Source organism: Bidens hawaiensis, unplaced genomic scaffold (genome assembly GCF_021521415.1).
Source record: "Bidens hawaiensis isolate Kalapana, Puna unplaced genomic scaffold, B.hawaiensis_p1.1 tig00002273_1, whole genome shotgun sequence".
Lineage (NCBI taxonomy): Eukaryota > Viridiplantae > Streptophyta > Magnoliopsida > Asterales > Asteraceae > Bidens > Bidens hawaiensis.
In genome coordinates this window covers 2,367,388-2,394,924 of record NW_027491121.1, presented here as the reverse complement: position 1 = coordinate 2,394,924, position 27,537 = coordinate 2,367,388, and the positions used below count along the sequence as shown (strand labels likewise).

Below are 27,537 nucleotides of genomic sequence, written 5' to 3'. Positions count from 1 at the left end.
AGTCGTTAAGATGCTTTAGCAACAGGGCCAGCTTGAGGTATTAAATCGATTCTGAATTCTACCTGTCGGGTTGGCGGTAATCCAGGAAGTTCTTCTGGGAAAACTTTCGGATATTTACGCATCACCAAAACATCTTCTATATGTTTTCTTTTAAATCTGTGGCAATCCCGTTTGTTAAATACACCACGTCTTCTTGATGTAATTATAACATCTCAAGACGAGATTAGAGTGGTAACATAATACCGTAAACTTTTCTCTGTATCTAATTGCTTCATCGTCCGGAAGAGAGCTTCTAATCATCTTCTTTTCATGTTTGATTTCAGCGTCATGATGAGTTAGTCAATCCATGTTAACTATTACGTCAAAACTTCTTAACTTTACTGGTCGTAGGTTAATAAGGAAAGGTTAATCGTTCAGAATGATAGGACAATTCCGAACAATTTAGTTAACCATTAGGGGTTTACCGTTAGCGATTCTACAGTATAGGGTTCTATAGTTTCACTAATCGGTATCCTTTCAAATGATAGGAGGTTAACAGGAGCTAACTTCTATCAACGACCGTAAAAATATCACTGAAGTCTATTGATTTAAAACTACAACGTACTTAATACCACATTTGGATCATGACGTGCTTTATTCGGATTACTCACAAAAGCACGGCTCCTTGCTTGATCAGAAGTTGATGCTTGTCATGAGGTTCGTCTTCCAACGACACCTTGGTTCAACTTTGGGCAATTTCTCTTGAAACGTTCTGTACTGCCACATTCATAGCAAGTACAACTGTTTGGCATAATTTGGTTCCTTTGGATGGATTGTTATTGAAGTTGTTGGGTTCGGAGTGGTTGTTTCACGAATGGGTTGGGGTTGCCGGTTCACATGGCTTCAATTGGTTCTACAATTAGGGCATTACGTCCATCTTTACCACACCCGTGGCCTACTATTACTCGACATTCTTCTTCCTGCCGATGACCATATTTTCTACATTTAGGGAAGGACCCTTCATGCGGTTCATGTTTTCACACCAGAACTAGTCTTGGTATAATTCTGGGTTGTAGGACATACCTACTTATTCAAAAGTCTATCTTGCACTATACCTTTATCATTTCTCTTTTTCAATACTCGACGTCTCACCTAACGTCCTTCCAGTCCGCTTCCCATAGAGTCAAATATATCAATGCTGGCTTGTGACACAACCCTTCCAAAGGTTGTATATTTTACAGGATTGACTATACTCCTTATCGATGGAGTTAGTCCCCAATATTGCGCTCACTTCGCTTAATTTCAGGAGTAATTAGCCATGTTACCAGACATGACAATTCCTTCAAACGATTAGCGTTTTCTATGTGATCAGCATACAACATTTCTATCTTCCATAGCTCAGTTTCCAATCTCTGAACTTAATTACTCGAATAAAAGTGCTCTAGCTCAAGAATTTTAAATCCTGACCATATCACCTGAGCAAAAATTTTCTATCTATAATTTTGTACCATCGTGTTCCATCACGATACAACATAATCTACCAACATATCTGTAGCATATTTCACTACACAATGTCTAGACTCTTACCAATATCCTTAACCATTTCGATCTGTTCTATCCACTCGCTAATCTATTCCTCCCTTTACCATCAGTAAACTATTAATAATTTCCTTAACACAACCAACAAACATATCCTTATACCGGATTTAATTTATTACGACTACTATTCATGTTTAGTTTATAACTAATACTTGTAGTCATAATAGTATTCGGTGGGACATTATCACTCTTAGTAATACCACTAAGAATTGAAATATTCATAATCATGTGATTGCTCGAACTATAATTCTGCGTTCACATTTGCATCAACACTAGCAGTGATCTGTGATACGACATTCGGTATCATCATCTGCTATCTTTGAGCAATCAACTGAATCACATCAATCTCCATCATTGGAGTTACTCTTTTTATGTCATTCTGCCGTACTCATCCCGTACGCAGTAATCAATACTAATCTCACCGTATAACTCGTTACCAGCTCAATCATAACAGCAGGTACACATACACACCAAATATTATCATACATATTACACATACCAGTATCTAGTATATATGTCCCACAAATATAATATCATAAGGACTTAACTTGACGTCGGTTAATGCTTAAATATGTTTCATAACCCTTGTCACCAACTGACATATAGATCTTTCTCAACACAGATTAATGCTTACTATGCTTGATTTCAATATCCTTCTGCATGTCAGCATAACCGATACATGCACACCGTGAGCACCAAACGATTACGTACCACGGAGTTATAATATCCGTGTCTATTCGTATATCCGGCATACAAGGCATACCACCTACGAACGTATAACCAACCATGCTATAATGATTCCAACACCTCTTTGTGTATAGGTGATCATTCTATTCGAGCATATATGGGTATAGGCATCTAACGGATGTAAGGTTAATATAGGGAGTTGCAAGGTTCAAGGTAATCGCGCAACATGGGTTGCCTTCAAATATTATCAATTACTATTATGGGAACTCTATCACTGGCTTAGTCAATGTCCTCAGGCGTTATAGGTTCGCTGAAATCGGTAATTCTCGATCTGGAGGAGGTATGTCTCATATGTTTGGGAGTGAGAAATACATATATATATTTCTATATATTATTTTTATCTGCTGATTTATTATCAAATTTATTATTATTATTTTATTTTTATTTTAATGGAACAAGAATGGGTTCAGGTACAGGTCCGTCCGCACGTGAGGGTCGACGGTTCGGGTGAACATAGGGGGGTTATTAAGATATACGGTACCAGTGTTGGTAGGGTAAGGGATTTATCAATTTTGGTTGGGAGTGACGGTTACTAGATATTTCCGGTTAATGTCAAACGGGAGATCTAACTTGGTACTACCATAACTATGGCCCGATAAGTCAAACTTATCATCAACCGATGCTCTAGAAATTTCAGCATCCTCGGTAATCTTATTATTTCATCCCCCCGGTTCCTTATCCGGGTCCTATTTCTCAATACATGTACCCACAATATATGTACATATATATATATACACATTAGCACGCATAAATAATATTATATACTTTACACATATGTTGCCATTTTTACCTATTAATGTACCCCGTTACTTCCCCTGACTTCCCTCGTGCGGACAAGTCTGTTATTATGTTCCGGACCATAATAACTCACTTGTCCATCCAAGTTCATCCAGTTCTCGTCACTATAAATTATTAGTTGATATTCAGATCCTATAATACTTGAGCTACTGGTTATATTTTAGGTATCTCTTAAAGACATCCTAATTCTTTTACAACCAACGGCTCTGATACCAACTTCTGTAACACCCCGTAACCGCAGCGGAAACGTAAACGGGATGCAACAGACACCTCTGATATCAACCGCATTGTTTATAAAGAAAACCGAATACATTAATATACTTCAAATTACATTATCTCGTATTTCATTACCGTCTAGGTGATACACACATCATACAATACGATACATAATTCTATTTATTATAATGTATCCTAACATTCCGCACGCAAATCTTACACACATCAAGCACTTAGCACGTAAGCAATCACTTCATCTTAGTTGTACCTGAAAAGCATGTGAGAAAACGGGTCAACTACGAATAGTTGGTGAGTTTCACAATTCGAGTAAACCATGATAAATCATTATCAAAGTATAATATTATCGATGTAATTATGCTGAGCCCACAAGTGAAACCTCTGACTATCACACACAACCCCCGTGGCATATCCCCCGCCCACGGACCCGTGGCATATCCCCCGCCCACGGACTTGCCCCAAACCGCTATGTCTAACATTACATAGCAAAATATATATAACACCCAAAATAGACATGTGCAACTGGCTGGGAAACATCAGCAAATCCATGCCGGACCAGTTGGGTTTGTCAGACCAATAGTACTATCCACACTCTACCGGCTTTCAGCTAATCACTCGTGTTCCGGGGCCTTAGAATGTTAGCAACTCAGACAATTACCATCATAGTACATTTCCGTACGATTCCCGTACAATAAAATATATATAAATCCACGCAAATCCATGCGTTCAGTATGTACATAAACATTTCAGTAAAAACATGCTTCCGCCCCGAGAAAATATTCGAAAACAGTTCAGAAAAAGGGGCTCGTGAAACTCACCTTAGCACATGCAAGCAGGTAACAACAATCATTATCAATTAACACGTCCAATCTGTAATATGATTCCTACGATCGTTATTATACAATTAATGTTTATATAACCTTTTAACCGTATCAACCGGTACATCTGGGGACACTGTTAACCCAGTACTGTACCCATTCTGGGGGCAAGGTTAACCCAGAAACACTTCTCCGGACTCAGATTGTGATATCGTTTAGAGTTCCATGGTCACAACTACTATTAGTCGTTTTTCTCGTTTTGCGTGCCTAGCACGGTTATCCGTTTTTACGTTTCAAAAATGAGTTTGGTCACACACGACCCGAAAGTAGTGGTTGACTGATAATTTAATTAAAGATGTGAAATTAGAGCTCGGTTTAGACGCCCCAATTGGCCGCGGGACCCGTTTCCGTATTTGGCGTACCGGAAACTGTTAAATCGGTTAAAAATACCCAAATCATCCGAATTATTTTCGGATGATTCATTTTTACTTGTTTAACTCTATTATATGAACATAGTTCATTTTTAGGGTTTTTATACACCAGTCAGCTCGCTTAAGCGAACTTCACCGGTTTACGCGTTTTAACTTTAAAAGTTTGATAATTAGCACAAATAATTATCCGTTTAATCTCGGATCTTGAAATTTTGCACAAATCACTTTTTGACAGTGGGTAATTTTATAAAAATATTTCCAGAATTAATTTCTATATTTAAAATTTATTTATCTATTTTTAAACACCATTTAAACACTAAATATGTCGTAAATACCAAACGATCTTAGAAAAATCCCAAATTTTTCCTGGATGTCCCCTGCCAACCACATAGTCCCTGGTAATTTTTCCATAACCAAAATCTTCTTTTACATGCCATTTTCACTAAAACCAAGCTAGAAAACCCTAGAACTCGTTTAACCGAAAAGCCTACTTAGACTTCTCCAACGGACCTAAAATTTTGTGTGTGACTTATACATGATATAAAAAGCTTATCTGCAATTTTCCAGAATTTTTCATGATATTTAACTATTTTTCATCATTTTTGGCCAAAACCGAGCATTAAATTCACCAAATATTCATCATTTGTCCAAATATTACCAAAGATTCACAGAACTCATATTATCATATATAGAACATCCCTGTAAAATTTCATGACCCAACTCTAAACACACCACAATCTGTCCAAAAACTCGAAAACCGAACATAACCGAATATACCTTTCGTTTTCCGCCACTACAAGCTACAAACTCGTCTTTCCGCCTTATCTACCACTAAATACAGAACCTACAACCAACATACCACAATACCAAGCAAGTTACACTCACGATCAAGCCTCTTACACTATAGTTTCGGTTATGATTCAGAAACAAAGATTTAAACCGTAAAAATTCGTTCTTGGTTCGTTTAACCCCTTTCTTGGACCAAGATCCCTTGTATAACCCGTATACATCACTTGATCATGCAAGAATCGGTTTTCATCTTTGAAACCTCATTTTCTTGCAAACAAACTCAAGAAACGAAGATGAAAATGTAGATAACTCGATCATTACCTCGTTGTTCTTGCTACAATAGTCGGTTTTTGGATAATAATGGAAAGGAAATGAAGATTGATGAATGTTTGATGAGAGAAAAAAGAAAAATAATAAGGAAATGGGGGATGAGGAGGCCGATCGGAATGTATGAGGAGTGGGGTGGGACCCACTTCTCTATTCTTGGCCACAAGTTTGGATTCACGTAATCCGGATAATGTTTTGGATAATCTGGTTCAGTTCGTTTTTCGGTTAAATGTCTAATTCGGCTTAAAACGAGGCTAAAACGGTCGTTTTTCGGCTAAAAATGAAATTTATATAAAACCACTTTAAAAAACTTAAACCATGACTTCCAATAACTTAAAATACCATGTTATTAATAATTGCGCATCTTTTTCGGCTTGATCGATTGTCTCTTGCTCGGTTTGGTATTAAAGGTTTCGTTTAACGTACCAACGTACCATTAAATCGAAAATTCTTTTTCTGTGCCGTACTTTACTTATCCCGAAGCATTAATGCTTCATAGAATCACTAAATATTATAGATATCGTCTATAATTGAACCCTCGATTCGTTCGGGTTTCAATAACTATCGATCGATTGATCGCATATTCAATACGATGAATTATATATTCACGTACAATCGATACAATGAACCACGTATTCTCGTATAATTACTATGGTAATTCATGTACCCGACGTTAAATATAACGTAATTATTGTCTACCGGTTAGGGTATACCGGGTTTTGTCGGAATCGTTACATTCTTCCCCCGTTAAGAAATTTCATCCTCGAAATTTTACACGCCCACTATCCCCTTCCGAGAGAAAGGTGGGGGTTTTTCCTTCAGAATTCCCCTCGCGTTACCAGGTATAATCTGGTCCTCGCTGTGAATTCCGCTTAGTCTTAATCAATAAAGCTTGGTGTATCCAAACTGTTTAGTTTTCCCGTCTACTATCTCTACGGAATTATTTATGATATCAGGCATGTTTTCTATTAGTACCTCCAATACTGGTACTTTCGTTGCCTCAACGCCTAGGCACTTTTCAATCCGTATACATGGCAAAACATCATGTATAGTACTTAGCCCCTGGAGTATTTTAATCGATAAACTAAATGACCAATCATGGAGATAGTCTCATGAGGTCCAATATATTAAGGAGCTATTTTCGGTTTTGCCAAACCTCATATCACCTCTCTAAGGTGATGCTTTAAAAACACCTTGTCACCTCTTTCCAGCGACAATGGTTTCCTTTGAATGTTGGCATAAATCTTTTGCCAATCTCGCGCTGCTTTCAACTTATCTTAAATAATATAGATCCGATTGGTTGTTTCTCGAATCAATTCAAATCCTATGGCTTGAGTGACGCCCATTTTCAATTTAACAAATTGGTGATGATTACTTCACCCATAGAAAGCTTCAAGCTCTCGATGCTTCCTTCCCCGCCTTCCAATAATGGAAGTAGAATGACTATTTCGATCTGAGATAATTGAAAATGGTACTCCACTACGAGATACCATTTCACCATCGTGAATTTGGGCGAGGATTCATTGTGGTAATCGCCAGAGATTTGGATGAAATGCGATGATTGGTTAATCGATCCGCGATTACCCAAATTTACATCCTGCCTTTGATATATCTTGGGAATTTGCGTCCCGAAATCCATTGTAATTTATTCCCACTATCATTGGCGAATTTTCTGTCGTTGTGGCGTTCCCAAGGGTTTTCGGTATGCAGCCTTATCTCTTGCATAACTTAAATATTCACCAACATACGTAACCATATCTTTCTCCAAACTCGGCCATTAATAAAATCCTTTCAGATATTCGTATCATCAATAGTCTAATCCGATCCCGGATGTATGGAATATTTCGATCTATGCGCTTCGTCCATGATTAATTCACGAAGGTCATGGAGGGTCGGGATCCAAACCCAATTTTAAAATAGAGAATTTTGTCCACGCGCTATTCGAAATTCTTCTCATTGCCGTAAAGTCCCTCATTTTCCAATTGTTCCTCTTTTAACGCCTCACTTTGAGCGACTCGAATCAGGTCCGAAAGGTTCGACTGGACTATCATCCCCAGCGCTCGCACTCGCAATGGCTTAATCCGATCTTTCCTACTCAAGGCATCGGCTACGACGTTAGCCTTGCCGGGGTGATAACGGATGTCACAGTCATAATCGCTTAACAACTCGACCCATCTTCGTTGCCTCATATTCAGTTCTTTCTGATCGAATATGTGATGCAAACTTTTATGATCGGTGAAGATGGTGCACTTCGTACCGTAGAGATAAAGTCTCTAGATTTAAGTGCGAAGATAACCGCTCCCAGTTCTAAGTCGTGAGTAGTGTAATTTTTCTCGTGTACTTTTAACTGTCGGGAAGCATAGGCTATAACCTTATTATTCTGCATCAACACGCATCCTAACCCTCTACCCGATGCGTCACAATACGCGACAAAACCATCGTCTCCATCGGGGAGACTTAAAATCGGCGCTTGGCACAATTTTAATGGTTTCTATCTTATTTGGATCTTTGTGAAACCCTTGTTGCTTTACAACATGATCAAGGGATTATGCCTTCTTTTTTCAAAATCACATTTCGAAAACTTCGCGTACAACTCCTCTTGCTTTAACACTTCCATAACTTTCCTTAAACGTCGTTCGTGCTCTTCTTTACGTTGCAAATATATCAAAATATCACCAATGAATGCTATGAAAAATTTGTCAAAATAAAGTTTATAGACTCGGTTCATGAGTTCCATGAATGCTGCCTGCGCATTTGTTATCCCGAAAGGCATAACCAAGAATTCATGATGGCCGTAGCGAGTCCGAAACGCTGTTGTTGCAACGTCCTCCTCTTGGATTTTTCATTTGGTGATAACTATATCTAAGACCAATTTTCTAAAAATAAATCGCCCTTTGCAGTTGGTTAAACAGATCGTTCACTTCGAAGAAGTGAATACCTATTCTTGATCTTCACTTTATGCAATTCTCTCTAATCAATACATATCCTAACACTTTCGTCCTTCATTTCCCAAATAACACTGGTGCACCCATGGTGACTAACTAGGTCGTATAAAACCTTTATCCAATAATTCTTGCATTTCAGTTGGTGCAAGTCGTTAAGATGCTTTAGCAACAGGGCCAGCTTGAGGTATTAAATCGATTCTGAATTCTACCTGTCGGGTTGGCGGTAATCCAGGAAGTTCTTCTGGGAAAACTTTCGGATATTTACGCATCACCAAAACATCTTCTATATGTTTTCTTTTAAATCTGTGGCAATCCCGTTTGTTAAATACACCACGTCTTCTTGATGTAATTATAACATCTCAAGACGAGATTAGAGTGGTAACATAATACCGTAAACTTTTCTCTGTATCTAATTGCTTCATCGTCCGGAAGAGAGCTTCTAATCATCTTCTTTTCATGTTTGATTTCAGCGTCATGATGAGTTAGTCAATCCATGTTAACTATTACGTCAAAACTTCTTAACTTTACTGGTCGTAGGTTAATAAGGAAAGGTTAATCGTTCAGAATGATAGGACAATTCCGAACAATTTAGTTAACCATTAGGGGTTTACCGTTAGCGATTCTACAGTATAGGGTTCTATAGTTTCACTAATCGGTATCCTTTCAAATGATAGGAGGTTAACAGGAGCTAACTTCTATCAACGACCGTAAAAATATCACTGAAGTCTATTGATTTAAAACTACAACGTACTTAATACCACATTTGGATCATGACGTGCTTTATTCGGATTACTCACAAAAGCACGGCTCCTTGCTTGATCAGAAGTTGATGCTTGTCATGAGGTTCGTCTTCCAACGACACCTTGGTTCAACTTTGGGCAATTTCTCTTGAAACGTTCTGTACTGCCACATTCATAGCAAGTACAACTGTTTGGCATAATTTGGTTCCTTTGGATGGATTGTTATTGAAGTTGTTGGGTTCGGAGTGGTTGTTTCACGAATGGGTTGGGGTTGCCGGTTCACATGGCTTCAATTGGTTCTACAATTAGGGCATTACGTCCATCTTTACCACACCCGTGGCCTACTATTACTCGACATTCTTCTTCCTGCCGATGACCATATTTTCTACATTTAGGGAAGGACCCTTCATGCGGTTCATGTTTTCACACCAGAACTAGTCTTGGTATAATTCTGGGTTGTAGGACATACCTACTTATTCAAAAGTCTATCTTGCACTATACCTTTATCATTTCTCTTTTTCAATACTCGACGTCTCACCTAACGTCCTTCCAGTCCGCTTCCCATAGAGTCAAATATATCAATGCTGGCTTGTGACACAACCCTTCCAAAGGTTGTATATTTTACAGGATTGACTATACTCCTTATCGATGGAGTTAGTCCCCAATATTGCGCTCACTTCGCTTAATTTCAGGAGTAATTAGCCATGTTACCAGACATGACAATTCCTTCAAACGATTAGCGTTTTCTATGTGATCAGCATACAACATTTCTATCTTCCATAGCTCAGTTTCCAATCTCTGAACTTAATTACTCGAATAAAAGTGCTCTAGCTCAAGAATTTTAAATCCTGACCATATCACCTGAGCAAAAATTTTCTATCTATAATTTTGTACCATCGTGTTCCATCACGATACAACATAATCTACCAACATATCTGTAGCATATTTCACTACACAATGTCTAGACTCTTACCAATATCCTTAACCATTTCGATCTGTTCTATCCACTCGCTAATCTATTCCTCCCTTTACCATCAGTAAACTATTAATAATTTCCTTAACACAACCAACAAACATATCCTTATACCGGATTTAATTTATTACGACTACTATTCATGTTTAGTTTATAACTAATACTTGTAGTCATAATAGTATTCGGTGGGACATTATCACTCTTAGTAATACCACTAAGAATTGAAATATTCATAATCATGTGATTGCTCGAACTATAATTCTGCGTTCACATTTGCATCAACACTAGCAGTGATCTGTGATACGACATTCGGTATCATCATCTGCTATCTTTGAGCAATCAACTGAATCACATCAATCTCCATCATTGGAGTTACTCTTTTTATGTCATTCTGCCGTACTCATCCCGTACGCAGTAATCAATACTAATCTCACCGTATAACTCGTTACCAGCTCAATCATAACAGCAGGTACACATACACACCAAATATTATCATACATATTACACATACCAGTATCTAGTATATATGTCCCACAAATATAATATCATAAGGACTTAACTTGACGTCGGTTAATGCTTAAATATGTTTCATAACCCTTGTCACCAACTGACATATAGATCTTTCTCAACACAGATTAATGTTTACTATGCTTGATTTCAATATCCTTCTGCATGTCAGCATAACCGATACATGCACACCGTGAGCACCAAACGATTACGTACCACGGAGTTATAATATCCGTGTCTATTCGTATATCCGGCATACAAGGCATACCACCTACGAACGTATAACCAACCATGCTATAATGATTCCAACACCTCTTTGTGTATAGGTGATCATTCTATTCGAGCATATATGGGTATAGGCATCTAACGGATGTAAGGTTAATATAGGGAGTTGCAAGGTTCAAGGTAATCGCGCAACATGGGTTGCCTTCAAATATTATCAATTACTATTATGGGAACTCTATCACTGGCTTAGTCAATGTCCTCAGGCGTTATAGGTTCGCTGAAATCGGTAATTCTCGATCTGGAGGAGGTATGTCTCATATGTTTGGGAGTGAGAAATACATATATATATTTCTATATATTATTTTTATCTGCTGATTTATTATCAAATTTATTATTATTATTTTATTTTTATTTTAATGGAACAAGAATGGGTTCAGGTACAGGTCCGTCCGCACGTGAGGGTCGACGGTTCGGGTGAACATAGGGGGGTTATTAAGATATACGGTACCAGTGTTGGTAGGGTAAGGGATTTATCAATTTTGGTTGGGAGTGACGGTTACTAGATATTTCCGGTTAATGTCAAACGGGAGATCTAACTTGGTACTACCATAACTATGGCCCGATAAGTCAAACTTATCATCAACCGATGCTCTAGAAATTTCAGCATCCTCGGTAATCTTATTATTTCATCCCCCCGGTTCCTTATCCGGGTCCTATTTCTCAATACATGTACCCACAATATATGTACATATATATATATACACATTAGCACGCATAAATAATATTATATACTTTACACATATGTTGCCATTTTTACCTATTAATGTACCCCGTTACTTCCCCTGACTTCCCTCGTGCGGACAAGTCTGTTATTATGTTCCGGACCATAATAACTCACTTGTCCATCCAAGTTCATCCAGTTCTCGTCACTATAAATTATTAGTTGATATTCAGATCCTATAATACTTGAGCTACTGGTTATATTTTAGGTATCTCTTAAAGACATCCTAATTCTTTTACAACCAACGGCTCTGATACCAACTTCTGTAACACCCCGTAACCGCAGCGGAAACGTAAACGGGATGCAACAGACACCTCTGATATCAACCGCATTGTTTATAAAGAAAACCGAATACATTAATATACTTCAAATTACATTATCTCGTATTTCATTACCGTCTAGGTGATACACACATCATACAATACGATACATAATTCTATTTATTATAATGTATCCTAACATTCCGCACGCAAATCTTACACACATCAAGCACTTAGCACGTAAGCAATCACTTCATCTTAGTTGTACCTGAAAAGCATGTGAGAAAACGGGTCAACTACGAATAGTTGGTGAGTTTCACAATTCGAGTAAACCATGATAAATCATTATCAAAGTATAATATTATCGATGTAATTATGCTGAGCCCACAAGTGAAACCTCTGACTATCACACACAACCCCCGTGGCATATCCCCCGCCCACGGACCCGTGGCATATCCCCCGCCCACGGACTTGCCCCAAACCGCTATGTCTAACATTACATAGCAAAATATATATAACACCCAAAATAGACATGTGCAACTGGCTGGGAAACATCAGCAAATCCATGCCGGACCAGTTGGGTTTGTCAGACCAATAGTACTATCCATACTCTACCGGCTTTCAGTTAATCACTCGTGTTTCGGGGCCTTAGAATGTTAGCAACTCAGACAATTACCATCATAGTACATTTCCGTACGATTCCCGTACAATAAAATATATATAAATCCACGCAAATCCATGCGTTCAGTATGTACATAAACATTTCAGTAAAAACATGCTTCCGCCCCGAGAAAATATTCGAAAACAGTTCAGAAAAAGGGGCTCGTGAAACTCACCTTAGCACATGCAAGCAGGTAACAACAATCATTATCAATTAACACGTCCAATCTGTAATATGATTCCTACGATCGTTATTATACAATTATTGTTTATATAACCTTTAACCGTATCAACCGGTACATCTGGGGACACTGTTAACCCAGTACTGTACCCATTCTGGGGCAAGGTTAACCCAGAAACACTTCTCCGGACTCAGATTGTGATATCGTTTAGAGTTCCATGGTCACAACTACTATTAGTCGTTTTTCTCGTTTTGCGTGCCTAGCACGGTTATCCGTTTTTACGTTTCAAAAATGAGTTTGGTCACACACGACCCGAAAGTAGTGGTTGACTGATAATTTAATTAAAGATGTGAAATTAGAGCTCGGTTTAGACGCCCCAATTGGCCGCGGGACCCGTTTCCGTATTTGGCGTACCGGAAACTGTTAAATCGGTTAAAAATACCCAAATCATCCGAATTATTTTCGGATGATTCATTTTTACTTGTTTAACTCTATTATATGAAAATAGTTCATTTTTAGGGTTTTTATACACCAGTCAGCTCGCTTAAGCGAACTTCACCGGTTTACGCGTTTTAACTTTAAAAGTTTGATAATTAGCACAAATAATTATCCGTTTAATCTCGGATCTTGAAATTTTGCACAAATCACTTTTTGACAGTGGGTAATTTTATAAAAATATTTCCAGAATTAATTTCTATATTTAAAATTTATTTATCTTTTTTTAAACACCATTTAAACACTAAATATGTCGTAAATACCAAACGATCTTAGAAAAATCCCAAATTTTTCCTGGATGTCCCCTGCCAACCACATAGTCCCTGGTAATTTTTCCATAACCAAAATCTTCTTTTACATGCCATTTTCACTAAAACCAAGCTAGAAAACCCTAGAACTCGTTTAACCGAAAAGCCTACTTAGACTTCTCCAACGGACCTAAAATTTTGTGTGTGACTTATACATGATATAAAAAGCTTATCTGCAATTTTCCAGAATTTTTCATGATATTTAACTATTTTTCATCATTTTTGGCCAAAACCGAGCATTAAATTCACCAAATATTCATCATTTGTCCAAATATTACCAAAGATTCACAGAACTCATATTATCATATATAGAACATCCCTGTAAAATTTCATGACCCAACTCTAAACACACCACAATCTGTCCAAAAACTCGAAAACCGAACATAACCGAATATACCTTTCGTTTTCCGCCACTACAAGCTACAAACTCGTCTTTCCGCCTTATCTACCACTAAATACAGAACCTACAACCAACATACCACAATACCAAGCAAGTTACACTCACGATCAAGCCTCTTACACTATAGTTTCGGTTATGATTCAGAAACAAAGATTTAAACCGTAAAAATTCGTTCTTGGTTCGTTTAACCCCTTTCTTGGACCAAGATCCCTTGTATAACCCGTATACATCACTTGATCATGCAAGAATCGGTTTTCATCTTTGAAACCTCATTTTCTTGCAAACAAACTCAAGAAACGAAGATGAAAATGTAGATAACTCGATCATTACCTCGTTGTTCTTGCTACAATAGTCGGTTTTTGGATAATAATGGAAAGGAAATGAAGATTGATGAATGTTTGATGAGAGAAAAAAGAAAAATAATAAGGAAATGGGGGATGAGGAGGCCGATCGGAATGTATGAGGAGTGGGGTGGGACCCACTTCTCTATTCTTGGCCACAAGTTTGGATTCACGTAATCCGGATAATGTTTTGGATAATCTGGTTCAGTTCGTTTTTCGGTTAAATGTCTAATTCGGCTTAAAACGAGGCTAAAACGGTCGTTTTTCGGCTAAAAATGAAATTTATATAAAACCACTTTAAAAAACTTAAACCATGACTTCCAATAACTTAAAATACCATGTTATTAATAATTGCGCATCTTTTTCGGCTTGATCGATTGTCTCTTGCTCGGTTTGGTATTAAAGGTTTCGTTTAACGTACCAACGTACCATTAAATCGAAAATTCTTTTTCTGTGCCGTACTTTACTTATCCCGAAGCATTAATGCTTCATAGAATCACTAAATATTATAGATATCGTCTATAATTGAACCCTCGATTCGTTCGGGTTTCAATAACTATCGATCGATTGATCGCATATTCAATACGATGAATTATATATTCACGTACAATCGATACAATGAACCACGTATTCTCGTATAATTACTATGGTAATTCATGTACCCGACGTTAAATATAACGTAATTATTGTCTACCGGTTAGGGTATACCGGGTTTTGTCGGAATCGTTACATTCTTCCCCCGTTAAGAAATTTCATCCTCGAAATTTTACACGCCCACTATCCCCTTCCGAGAGAAAGGTGGGGGTTTTTCCTTCAGAATTCCCCTCGCGTTACCAGGTATAATCTGGTCCTCGCTGTGAATTCCGCTTAGTCTTAATCAATAAAGCTTGGTGTATCCAAACTGTTTAGTTTTCCCGTCTACTATCTCTACGGAATTATTTATGATATCAGGCATGTTTTCTATTAGTACCTCCAATACTGGTACTTTCGTTGCCTCAACGCCTAGGCACTTTTCAATCCGTATACATGGCAAAACATCATGTATAGTACTTAGCCCCTGGAGTATTTTAATCGATAAACTAAATGACCAATCATGGAGATAGTCTCATGAGGTCCAATATATTAAGGAGCTATTTTCGGTTTTGCCAAACCTCATATCACCTCTCTAAGGTGATGCTTTAAAAACACCTTGTCACCTCTTTCCAGCGACAATGGTTTCCTTTGAATGTTGGCATAAATCTTTTGCCAATCTCGCGCTGCTTTCAACTTATCTTAAATAATATAGATCCGATTGGTTGTTTCTCGAATCAATTCAAATCCTATTGCTTGAGTGACGCCCATTTTCAATTTAACAAATTGGTGATGATTACTTCACCCATAGAAAGCTTCAAGCTCTCGATGCTTCCTTCCCCGCCTTCCAATAATGGAAGTAGAATGACTATTTCGATCTGAGATAATTGAAAATGGTACTCCACTACGAGATACCATTTCACCATCGTGAATTTGGGCGAGGATTCATTGTGGTAATCGCCAGAGATTTGGATGAAATGCGATGATTGGTTAATCGATCCGCGATTACCCAAATTTACATCCTGCCTTTGATATATCTTGGGAATTTGCGTCCCGAAATCCATTGTAATTTATTCCCACTATCATTGGCGAATTTTCTGTCGTTGTGGCGTTCCCAAGGGTTTTCGGTATGCAGCCTTATCTCTTGCATAACTTAAATATTCACCAACATACGTAACCATATCTTTCTCCAAACTCGGCCATTAATAAAATCCTTTCAGATATTCGTATCATCAATAGTCTAATCCGATCCCGGATGTATGGAATATTTCGATCTATGCGCTTCGTCCATGATTAATTCACGAAGGTCATGGAGGGTCGGGATCCAAACCCAATTTTAAAATAGAGAATTTTGTCCACGCGCTATTCGAAATTCTTCTCATTGCCGTAAAGTCCCTCATTTTCCAATTGTTCCTCTTTTAACGCCTCACTTTGAGCGACTCGAATCAGGTCCGAAAGGTTCGACTGGACTATCATCCCCAGCGCTCGCACTCGCAATGGCTTAATCCGATCTTTCCTACTCAAGGCATCGGCTACGACGTTAGCCTTGCCGGGGTGATAACGGATGTCACAGTCATAATCGCTTAACAACTCGACCCATCTTCGTTGCCTCATATTCAGTTCTTTCTGATCGAATATGTGATGCAAACTTTTATGATCGGTGAAGATGGTGCACTTCGTACCGTAGAGATAAAGTCTCCAGATTTAAGTGCGAAGATAACCGCTCCCAGTTCTAAGTCGTGAGTAGTGTAATTTTTCTCGTGTACTTTTAACTGTCGGGAAGCATAGGCTATAACCTTATTATTCTGCATCAACACGCATCCTAACCCTCTACCCGATGCGTCACAATACGCGACAAAACCATCGTCTCCATCGGGGAGACTTAAAATCGGCGCTTGGCACAATTTTAATGGTTTCTATCTTATTTGGATCTTTGTGAAACCCTTGTTGCTTTACAACATGATCAAGGGATTATGCCTTCTTTTTTCAAAATCACATTTCGAAAACTTCGCGTACAACTCCTCTTGCTTTAACACTTCCATAACTTTCCTTAAACGTCGTTCGTGCTCTTCTTTACGTTGCAAATATATCAAAATATCACCAATGAATGCTATGAAAAATTTGTCAAAATAAAGTTTATAGACTCGGTTCATGAGTTCCATGAATGCTGCCTGCGCATTTGTTATCCCGAAAGGCATAACCAAGAATTCATGATGGCCGTAGCGAGTCCGAAACGCTGTTGTTGCAACGTCCTCCTCTTGGATTTTTCATTTGGTGATAACTATATCTAAGACCAATTTTCTAAAAATAAATCGCCCTTTGCAGTTGGTTAAACAGATCGTTCACTTCGAAGAAGTGAATACCTACTCTTGATCTTCACTTTATGCAATTCTCTCTAATCAATACATATCCTAACACTTTCGTCCTTCATTTCCCAAATAACACTGGTGCACCCATGGTGACTAACTAGGTCGTATAAAACCTTTATCCAATAATTCTTGCATTTCAGTTGGTGCAAGTCGTTAAGATGCTTTAGCAACAGGGCCAGCTTGAGGTATTAAATCGATTCTGAATTCTACCTGTCGGGTTGGCGGTAATCCAGGAAGTTCTTCTGGGAAAACTTTCGGATATTTACGCATCACCAAAACATCTTCTATATGTTTTCTTTTAAATCTGTGGCAATCCCGTTTGTTAAATACACCACGTCTTCTTGATGTAATTATAACATCTCAAGACGAGATTAGAGTGGTAACATAATACCGTAAACTTTTCTCTGTATCTAATTGCTTCATCGTCCGGAAGAGAGCTTCTAATCATCTTCTTTTCATGTTTGATTTCAGCGTCATGATGAGTTAGTCAATCCATGTTAACTATTACGTCAAAACTTCTTAACTTTACTGGTCGTAGGTTAATAAGGAAAGGTTAATCGTTCAGAATGATAGGACAATTCCGAACAATTTAGTTAACCATTAGGGGTTTACCGTTAGCGATTCTACAGTATAGGGTTCTATAGTTTCACTAATCGGTATCCTTTCAAATGATAGGAGGTTAACAGGAGCTAACTTCTATCAACGACCGTAAAAATATCACTGAAGTCTATTGATTTAAAACTACAACGTACTTAATACCACATTTGGATCATGACGTGCTTTATTCGGATTACTCACAAAAGCACGGCTCCTTGCTTGATCAGAAGTTGATGCTTGTCATGAGGTTCGTCTTCCAACGACACCTTGGTTCAACTTTGGGCAATTTCTCTTGAAACGTTCTGTACTGCCACATTCATAGCAAGTACAACTGTTTGGCATAATTTGGTTCCTTTGGATGGATTGTTATTGAAGTTGTTGGGTTCGGAGTGGTTGTTTCACGAATGGGTTGGGGTTGCCGGTTCACATGGCTTCAATTGGTTCTACAATTAGGGCATTACGTCCATCTTTACCACACCCGTGGCCTACTATTACTCGACATTCTTCTTCCTGCCGATGACCATATTTTCTACATTTAGGGAAGGACCCTTCATGCGGTTCATGTTTTCACACCAGAACTAGTCTTGGTATAATTCTGGGTTGTAGGACATACCTACTTATTCAAAAGTCTATCTTGCACTATACCTTTATCATTTCTCTTTTTCAATACTCGACGTCTCACCTAACGTCCTTCCAGTCCGCTTCCCATAGAGTCAAATATATCAATGCTGGCTTGTGACACAACCCTTCCAAAGGTTGTATATTTTACAGGATTGACTATACTCCTTATCGATGGAGTTAGTCCCCAATATTGCGCTCACTTCGCTTAATTTCAGGAGTAATTAGCCATGTTACCAGACATGACAATTCCTTCAAACGATTAGCGTTTTCTATGTGATCAGCATACAACATTTCTATCTTCCATAGCTCAGTTTCCAATCTCTGAACTTAATTACTCGAATAAAAGTGCTCTAGCTCAAGAATTTTAAATCCTGACCATATCACCTGAGCAAAAATTTTCTATCTATAATTTTGTACCATCGTGTTCCATCACGATACAACATAATCTACCAACATATCTGTAGCATATTTCACTACACAATGTCTAGACTCTTACCAATATCCTTAACCATTTCGATCTGTTCTATCCACTCGCTAATCTATTCCTCCCTTTACCATCAGTAAACTATTAATAATTTCCTTAACACAACCAACAAACATATCCTTATACCGGATTTAATTTATTACGACTACTATTCATGTTTAGTTTATAACTAATACTTGTAGTCATAATAGTATTCGGTGGGACATTATCACTCTTAGTAATACCACTAAGAATTGAAATATTCATAATCATGTGATTGCTCGAACTATAATTCTGCGTTCACATTTGCATCAACACTAGCAGTGATCTGTGATACGACATTCGGTATCATCATCTGCTATCTTTGAGCAATCAACTGAATCACATCAATCTCCATCATTGGAGTTACTCTTTTTATGTCATTCTGCCGTACTCATCCCGTACGCAGTAATCAATACTAATCTCACCGTATAACTCGTTACCAGCTCAATCATAACAGCAGGTACATACACACCAAATATTATCATACATATTACACATACCAGTATCTAGTATATATGTCCCACAAATATAATATCATAAGGACTTAACTTGACGTCGGTTAATGCTTAAATATGTTTCATAACCCTTGTCACCAACTGACATATAGATCTTTCTCAACACAGATTAATGTTTACTATGCTTGATTTCAATATCCTTCTGCATGTCAGCATAACCGATACATGCACACCGTGAGCACCAAACGATTACGTACCACGGAGTTATAATATCCGTGTCTATTCGTATATCCGGCATACAAGGCATACCACCTACGAACGTATAACCAACCATGCTATAATGATTCCAACACCTCTTTGTGTATAGGTGATCATTCTATTCGAGCATATATGGGTATAGGCATCTAACGGATGTAAGGTTAATATAGGGAGTTGCAAGGTTCAAGGTAATCGCGCAACATGGGTTGCCTTCAAATATTATCAATTACTATTATGGGAACTCTATCACTGGCTTAGTCAATGTCCTCAGGCGTTATAGGTTCGCTGAAATCGGTAATTCTCGATCTGGAGGAGGTATGTCTCATATGTTTGGGAGTGAGAAATACATATATATATTTCTATATATTATTTTTATCTGCTGATTTATTATCAAATTTATTATTATTATTTTATTTTTATTTTAATGGAACAAGAATGGGTTCAGGTACAGGTCCGTCCGCACGTGAGGGTCGACGGTTCGGGTGAACATAGGGGGGTTATTAAGATATACGGTACCAGTGTTGGTAGGGTAAGGGATTTATCAATTTTGGTTGGGAGTGACGGTTACTAGATATTTCCGGTTAATGTCAAACGGGAGATCTAACTTGGTACTACCATAACTATGGCCCGATAAGTCAAACTTATCATCAACCGATGCTCTAGAAATTTCAGCATCCTCGGTAATCTTATTATTTCATCCCCCCGGTTCCTTATCCGGGTCCTATTTCTCAATACATGTACCCACAATATATGTACATATATATATATACACATTAGCACGCATAAATAATATTATATACTTTACACATATGTTGCCATTTTTACCTATTAATGTACCCCGTTACTTCCCCTGACTTCCCTCGTGCGGACAAGTCTGTTATTATGTTCCGGACCATAATAACTCACTTGTCCATCCAAGTTCATCCAGTTCTCGTCACTATAAATTATTAGTTGATATTCAGATCCTATAATACTTGAGCTACTGGTTATATTTTAGGTATCTCTTAAAGACATCCTAATTCTTTTACAACCAACGGCTCTGATACCAACTTCTGTAACACCCCGTAACCGCAGCGGAAACGTAAACGGGATGCAACAGACACCTCTGATATCAACCGCATTGTTTATAAAGAAAACCGAATACATTAATATACTTCAAATTACATTATCTCGTATTTCATTACCGTCTAGGTGATACACACATCATACAATACGATACATAATTCTATTTATTATAATGTATCCTAACATTCCGCACGCAAATCTTACACACATCAAGCACTTAGCACGTAAGCAATCACTTCATCTTAGTTGTACCTGAAAAGCATGTGAGAAAACGGGTCAACTACGAATAGTTGGTGAGTTTCACAATTCGAGTAAACCATGATAAATCATTATCAAAGTATAATATTATCGATGTAATTATGCTGAGCCCACAAGTGAAACCTCTGACTATCACACACAACCCCCGTGGCATATCCCCCGCCCACGGACCCGTGGCATATCCCCCGCCCACGGACTTGCCCCAAACCGCTATGTCTAACATTACATAGCAAAATATATATAACACCCAAAATAGACATGTGCAACTGGCTGGGAAACATCAGCAAATCCATGCCGGACCAGTTGGGTTTGTCAGACCAATAGTACTATCCATACTCTACCGGCTTTCAGTTAATCACTCGTGTTTCGGGGCCTTAGAATGTTAGCAACTCAGACAATTACCATCATAGTACATTTCCGTACGATTCCCGTACAATAAAATATATATAAATCCACGCAAATCCATGCGTTCAGTATGTACATAAACATTTCAGTAAAAACATGCTTCCGCCCCGAGAAAATATTCGAAAACAGTTCAGAAAAAGGGGCTCGTGAAACTCACCTTAGCACATGCAAGCAGGTAACAACAATCATTATCAATTAACACGTCCAATCTGTAATATGATTCCTACGATCGTTATTATACAATTATTGTTTATATAACCTTTAACCGTATCAACCGGTACATCTGGGGACACTGTTAACCCAGTACTGTACCCATTCTGGGGCAAGGTTAACCCAGAAACACTTCTCCGGACTCAGATTGTGATATCGTTTAGAGTTCCATGGTCACAACTACTATTAGTCGTTTTTCTCGTTTTGCGTGCCTAGCACGGTTATCCGTTTTTACGTTTCAAAAATGAGTTTGGTCACACACGACCCGAAAGTAGTGGTTGACTGATAATTTAATTAAAGATGTGAAATTAGAGCTCGGTTTAGACGCCCCAATTGGCCGCGGGACCCGTTTCCGTATTTGGCGTACCGGAAACTGTTAAATCGGTTAAAAATACCCAAATCATCCGAATTATTTTCGGATGATTCATTTTTACTTGTTTAACTCTATTATATGAAAATAGTTCATTTTTAGGGTTTTTATACACCAGTCAGCTCGCTTAAGCGAACTTCACCGGTTTACGCGTTTTAACTTTAAAAGTTTGATAATTAGCACAAATAATTATCCGTTTAATCTCGGATCTTGAAATTTTGCACAAATCACTTTTTGACAGTGGGTAATTTTATAAAAATATTTCCAGAATTAATTTCTATATTTAAAATTTATTTATCTTTTTTTAAACACCATTTAAACACTAAATATGTCGTAAATACCAAACGATCTTAGAAAAATCCCAAATTTTTCCTGGATGTCCCCTGCCAACCACATAGTCCCTGGTAATTTTTCCATAACCAAAATCTTCTTTTACATGCCATTTTCACTAAAACCAAGCTAGAAAACCCTAGAACTCGTTTAACCGAAAAGCCTACTTAGACTTCTCCAACGGACCTAAAATTTTGTGTGTGACTTATACATGATATAAAAAGCTTATCTGCAATTTTCCAGAATTTTTCATGATATTTAACTATTTTTCATCATTTTTGGCCAAAACCGAGCATTAAATTCACCAAATATTCATCATTTGTCCAAATATTACCAAAGATTCACAGAACTCATATTATCATATATAGAACATCCCTGTAAAATTTCATGACCCAACTCTAAACACACCACAATCTGTCCAAAAACTCGAAAACCGAACATAACCGAATATACCTTTCGTTTTCCGCCACTACAAGCTACAAACTCGTCTTTCCGCCTTATCTACCACTAAATACAGAACCTACAACCAACATACCACAATACCAAGCAAGTTACACTCACGATCAAGCCTCTTACACTATAGTTTCGGTTATGATTCAGAAACAAAGATTTAAACCGTAAAAATTCGTTCTTGGTTCGTTTAACCCCTTTCTTGGACCAAGATCCCTTGTATAACCCGTATACATCACTTGATCATGCAAGAATCGGTTTTCATCTTTGAAACCTCATTTTCTTGCAAACAAACTCAAGAAACGAAGATGAAAATGTAGATAACTCGATCATTACCTCGTTGTTCTTGCTACAATAGTCGGTTTTTGGATAATAATGGAAAGGAAATGAAGATTGATGAATGTTTGATGAGAGAAAAAAGAAAAATAATAAGGAAATGGGGGATGAGGAGGCCGATCGGAATGTATGAGGAGTGGGGTGGGACCCACTTCTCTATTCTTGGCCACAAGTTTGGATTCACGTAATCCGGATAATGTTTTGGATAATCTGGTTCAGTTCGTTTTTCGGTTAAATGTCTAATTCGGCTTAAAACGAGGCTAAAACGGTCGTTTTTCGGCTAAAAATGAAATTTATATAAAACCATTTTAAAAAACTTAAACCATGACTTCCATTAACTTAAAATACCATGTTATTAATAATTGCGCATCTTTTTCGGCTTGATCGATTGTCTCTTGCTCGGTTTGGTATTAAAGGTTTCGTTTAACGTACCGACGTACCATTAAATCGAAAATTCTTTTTCTGTGCCGTACTTTACTTATCCCGAAGCATTAATGCTTCATAGAATCACTAAATATTATAGATATCGTCTATAATTGAACCCTCGATTCGTTCGGGTTTCAATAACTATCGATCGATTGATCGCATATTCAATACGATGAATTATATATTGACGTACAATCTATACAGTGAACCACGTATTCTCGTATAATTACTATGGTAATTCATGTACCCGACGTTAAATATAACGTAACTATTGTCTACCGGTTAGGGTATACCGGGTTTTGTCGGAATCGTTACAGAAATGGACATTGAACCAACGCTTACTGGGTCACAAGTTGGATAAGATGTTAGAACCAGATGAAATCATAATTATTTTTAAAAAATAAAAATTTATAAATGGTATGTAAAAGTGTAAAACTTATTTTATATTTTGGATTTTTAACATACACATAAATGATTATCAACGTGTTTGCCAATATAGACATGTTATTCACCTCAGACCCCGCAAAAATCCACCACATTTTGAGTAAAAACTTTTCTAAATATCCCAAAGGACCCGAATTCCGTAAAATATTCGATATCCTTGGAGATGGAAGCTTCAACTCTGATCATAAATTAACGATGAAAATTAACGGAGTTAACGATTTGGACATTGGCAAAAAAATGAGAAACCCCAATGGTCTAGTTGCACAAAATAAATTATTTGGACGAAAATCGCAAAAATAACCAAACCTCATGAATGATTTTAGCATTTTACTCTTCTTAAAAATTTAGCTTTCATTTTCTTCATCTTTTTATATCGGTTCTTGAACTTATTCCTGAAACACCCTAACATTTTAATAATAAATTTTCCTTTTTACCTTAAATAATGAAATTGCGAAGCAGAAATCGAAATTTTTTTCATATATATATATATATATATTATTTAAGAAAAACAACTTTTTACTTTGTTTAAAACCTTTCTTCATAAATGAAAAATGTTACATGAGGTTTCCATATCAGTTTGGACCAATACATATTCACCAAAACATACTTAACATATTTGATACCCACACATGGGTTTAATAGCATTTGTTTAATTACAAAAGCATCTTAGTTTGATCCGATCCAAGACCTTAAACACGAGCATTTCATACCACGGGGTTTTAGCTTACATACTTGTATAACAACATGAATACTCTTTAAGGATATGACGTCCTTACATCGTCTCCTTCACTTGGCCACCAAACATTACCTCATCCATGATCTCATCTTCTTTTTCTTAGACTTGATCTTCATACTCCTATCCAATCATAAGCTAGCTAAAATACAAGCTTTACCTAAGGCATTACACACCATCATTAGTTTAATATCACATGGATTTTATATAAACCATAATGCTAATTAAAAATAAGCAATTTATCGAATACTCAAGTTCAAACCAGGCCCGGCGTGATCATACGCCGGTTCACATAACATAATCGGCGTAACACGTCCATGCCAACGTAATACTCTCCTGTTCAATTCCAGCTTCTCGTACTTGATTTAAATCATCAATATCACACCCCAAATATTTAAATACGTAATTAAATATACAGATTCCATCTGAATACTAATCCAACTAATGCCCACTTCAATACCATAAATATTATTAACTACTTAAAAAGAAACACGAACAAGTCGAAACCCTCCTTGATTCTCTTAGCTTACAGGTCGCGTCGCTCACACATTCTTGACCTAAACATACCTAAAGACAATATATTAAATGTGCTAAACACACCTAATGCTATAATTTCAAGTAGAACTCCGTAAGAGGTACTTGTACAGGCCGATGGCCTATCAAGTCATAGTATGTTTTCTTTACTTCGCCTATGGTAAAATACATACAATCATGGCATATATGTATGTACACATTCTTTAACTACCATTACAAATACTATTTTACATTTTATTTTTATGACAAATTTCTCATCTAATAAAACATGAAAACATCTTTATTACCAATTTACAACATTAGCAAACTTTTTCACGATGACAATGTTGGCATCCTTGACTAGTGTATTGTTCAGTTCTACTTATTTTACTTCAAAATAGCCAAAGTAACATATTAAGGTTTACAACCATATTTAATACACTAGAAACGGATGCTTAGATGGTTTCACTATTTTAATATGACAACGAAAAATGATACTGTTTCAAAGCAACTTTGCGCAGCCGTACAAAACTAACATTTTACTCCATTAACTGTGAGAGTTTTGCTTCAAACTAAAAATATTAGAAAAGTAGACAAATAGAGCTTTCCGGCGATATATTACACGCCCTAAACCAACATTCGGTTGATTTTTTGTAAACCGACGAAAATGTGGACGAATTCTGAAAATTCAGCATTAATCCTTACGATTGTTTACTATATTTCAGCCCCAATTTACATGGTTTTAACCCAATTAAAAACCGTCTTGGTAACCCAAACCATTGTCATTCAATCATGTAGAACTACATTTTTGTACTTGGATCGAATCTCATTCTAGTTACCAGAGACATTAAGTCCTAACTAACAAGTGGAACAAAAGAAGTATTTAATCATGTATAGTAGTTGTGTCAAGAACTACTTACCTCATGGCTTGTACATCATAAATTCCAACTCTTCTGATCTTTGTGTCGCCACGTTGTTCCGGTCATCGATTTTAAAATCCTATGACAACAATCATTTACGAACATGCATATGGGTCAACTAACTTTGTGTCGAAATATTATAAACATGTCCAATTTATTTAGGCTCAGTTGAGTAATCACCATATCCAACAATCCAGATCTTTGAACCGTTAGATCGGTTTGTAGTTGTAAACATTTAAGTTCATAACATCTCAAGTTTTGCCCAATATCACCAAGTTTCATTGGATTTTTATAAAACCAAGCTTGAAAATGTGGCTAATTTTTAAAATTACAAGAAATGTTACTACTTTTCTTCATTCTCTTTAATCTTTTTCTAAATTTTGTTAAACAAAAAAAAAAAAAAAAGAAAGAAACTGTGTTCACTCATTACAAATTGTGTCATGTTTGTATTGTATTTTGATTTAACCATTTAATGTTTATTTCGTGAAGAAACATTAAGGTAATAAGAAAGTGATCATTTTCCAAACTGTGGTGTCTAATTTTATAAAGGGCGAAGCTTCTAATGAACCGGTTCAATCAAGTTCGTTAACTTAAAATACGTAATTTCGTTTAATTTATTTTTTTATGATAATCTTATATTTTGTGTATCGTAATTTACATAGAATATAAGTTTTGCTATAGCAAGTGCCGCTCACACTCATTATTCATTACACGCCACATCAAACACTACAAACCAATATGAGAGGATAACTTGTGTGAACCCGCGGCAAGCACTTTTCTAGTTATATATAAACCAAAATCATGACTAATAATTCTTTCCAGCAAAAAATGTGACTTTTCCGACGGCCTGTAACTAATGGCGTTAGGATTATGTTAGTCGCGGACCGTTAAGAACAAATACGTTAAAAGTTGGGACCGTCAACAGCCAATTCGTTAGTTGAGACTATCGGTGACCAAAAGGCAATAGTTGGGATTAATAGAAACCAATATACCATAAATAAACATAATGATAATTAACCAATTTCAATATCTTTTCTTGATCATGGGGTAATTCAGTAATTGTAAAAGCAATATTAATCCGTGGCACTAATATAAGTTAATATGAGTTATGAGGGGGAATACAAGATAATGGAATGAAATGCAATTCTAGCATGACACATGTA

General features: G+C 37.0%; 1 protein-coding gene across 1 annotated transcript in view; it reads right to left on the bottom strand.

The window, feature by feature from the left end:
* Window positions 1–27,537, bottom strand: part of LOC143614454 (uncharacterized protein At4g14342-like) — a 65,426-nt gene that overhangs the window by 35,143 nt on the left and 2,746 nt on the right. The gene's annotated exons all lie outside the window — the stretch shown is intronic.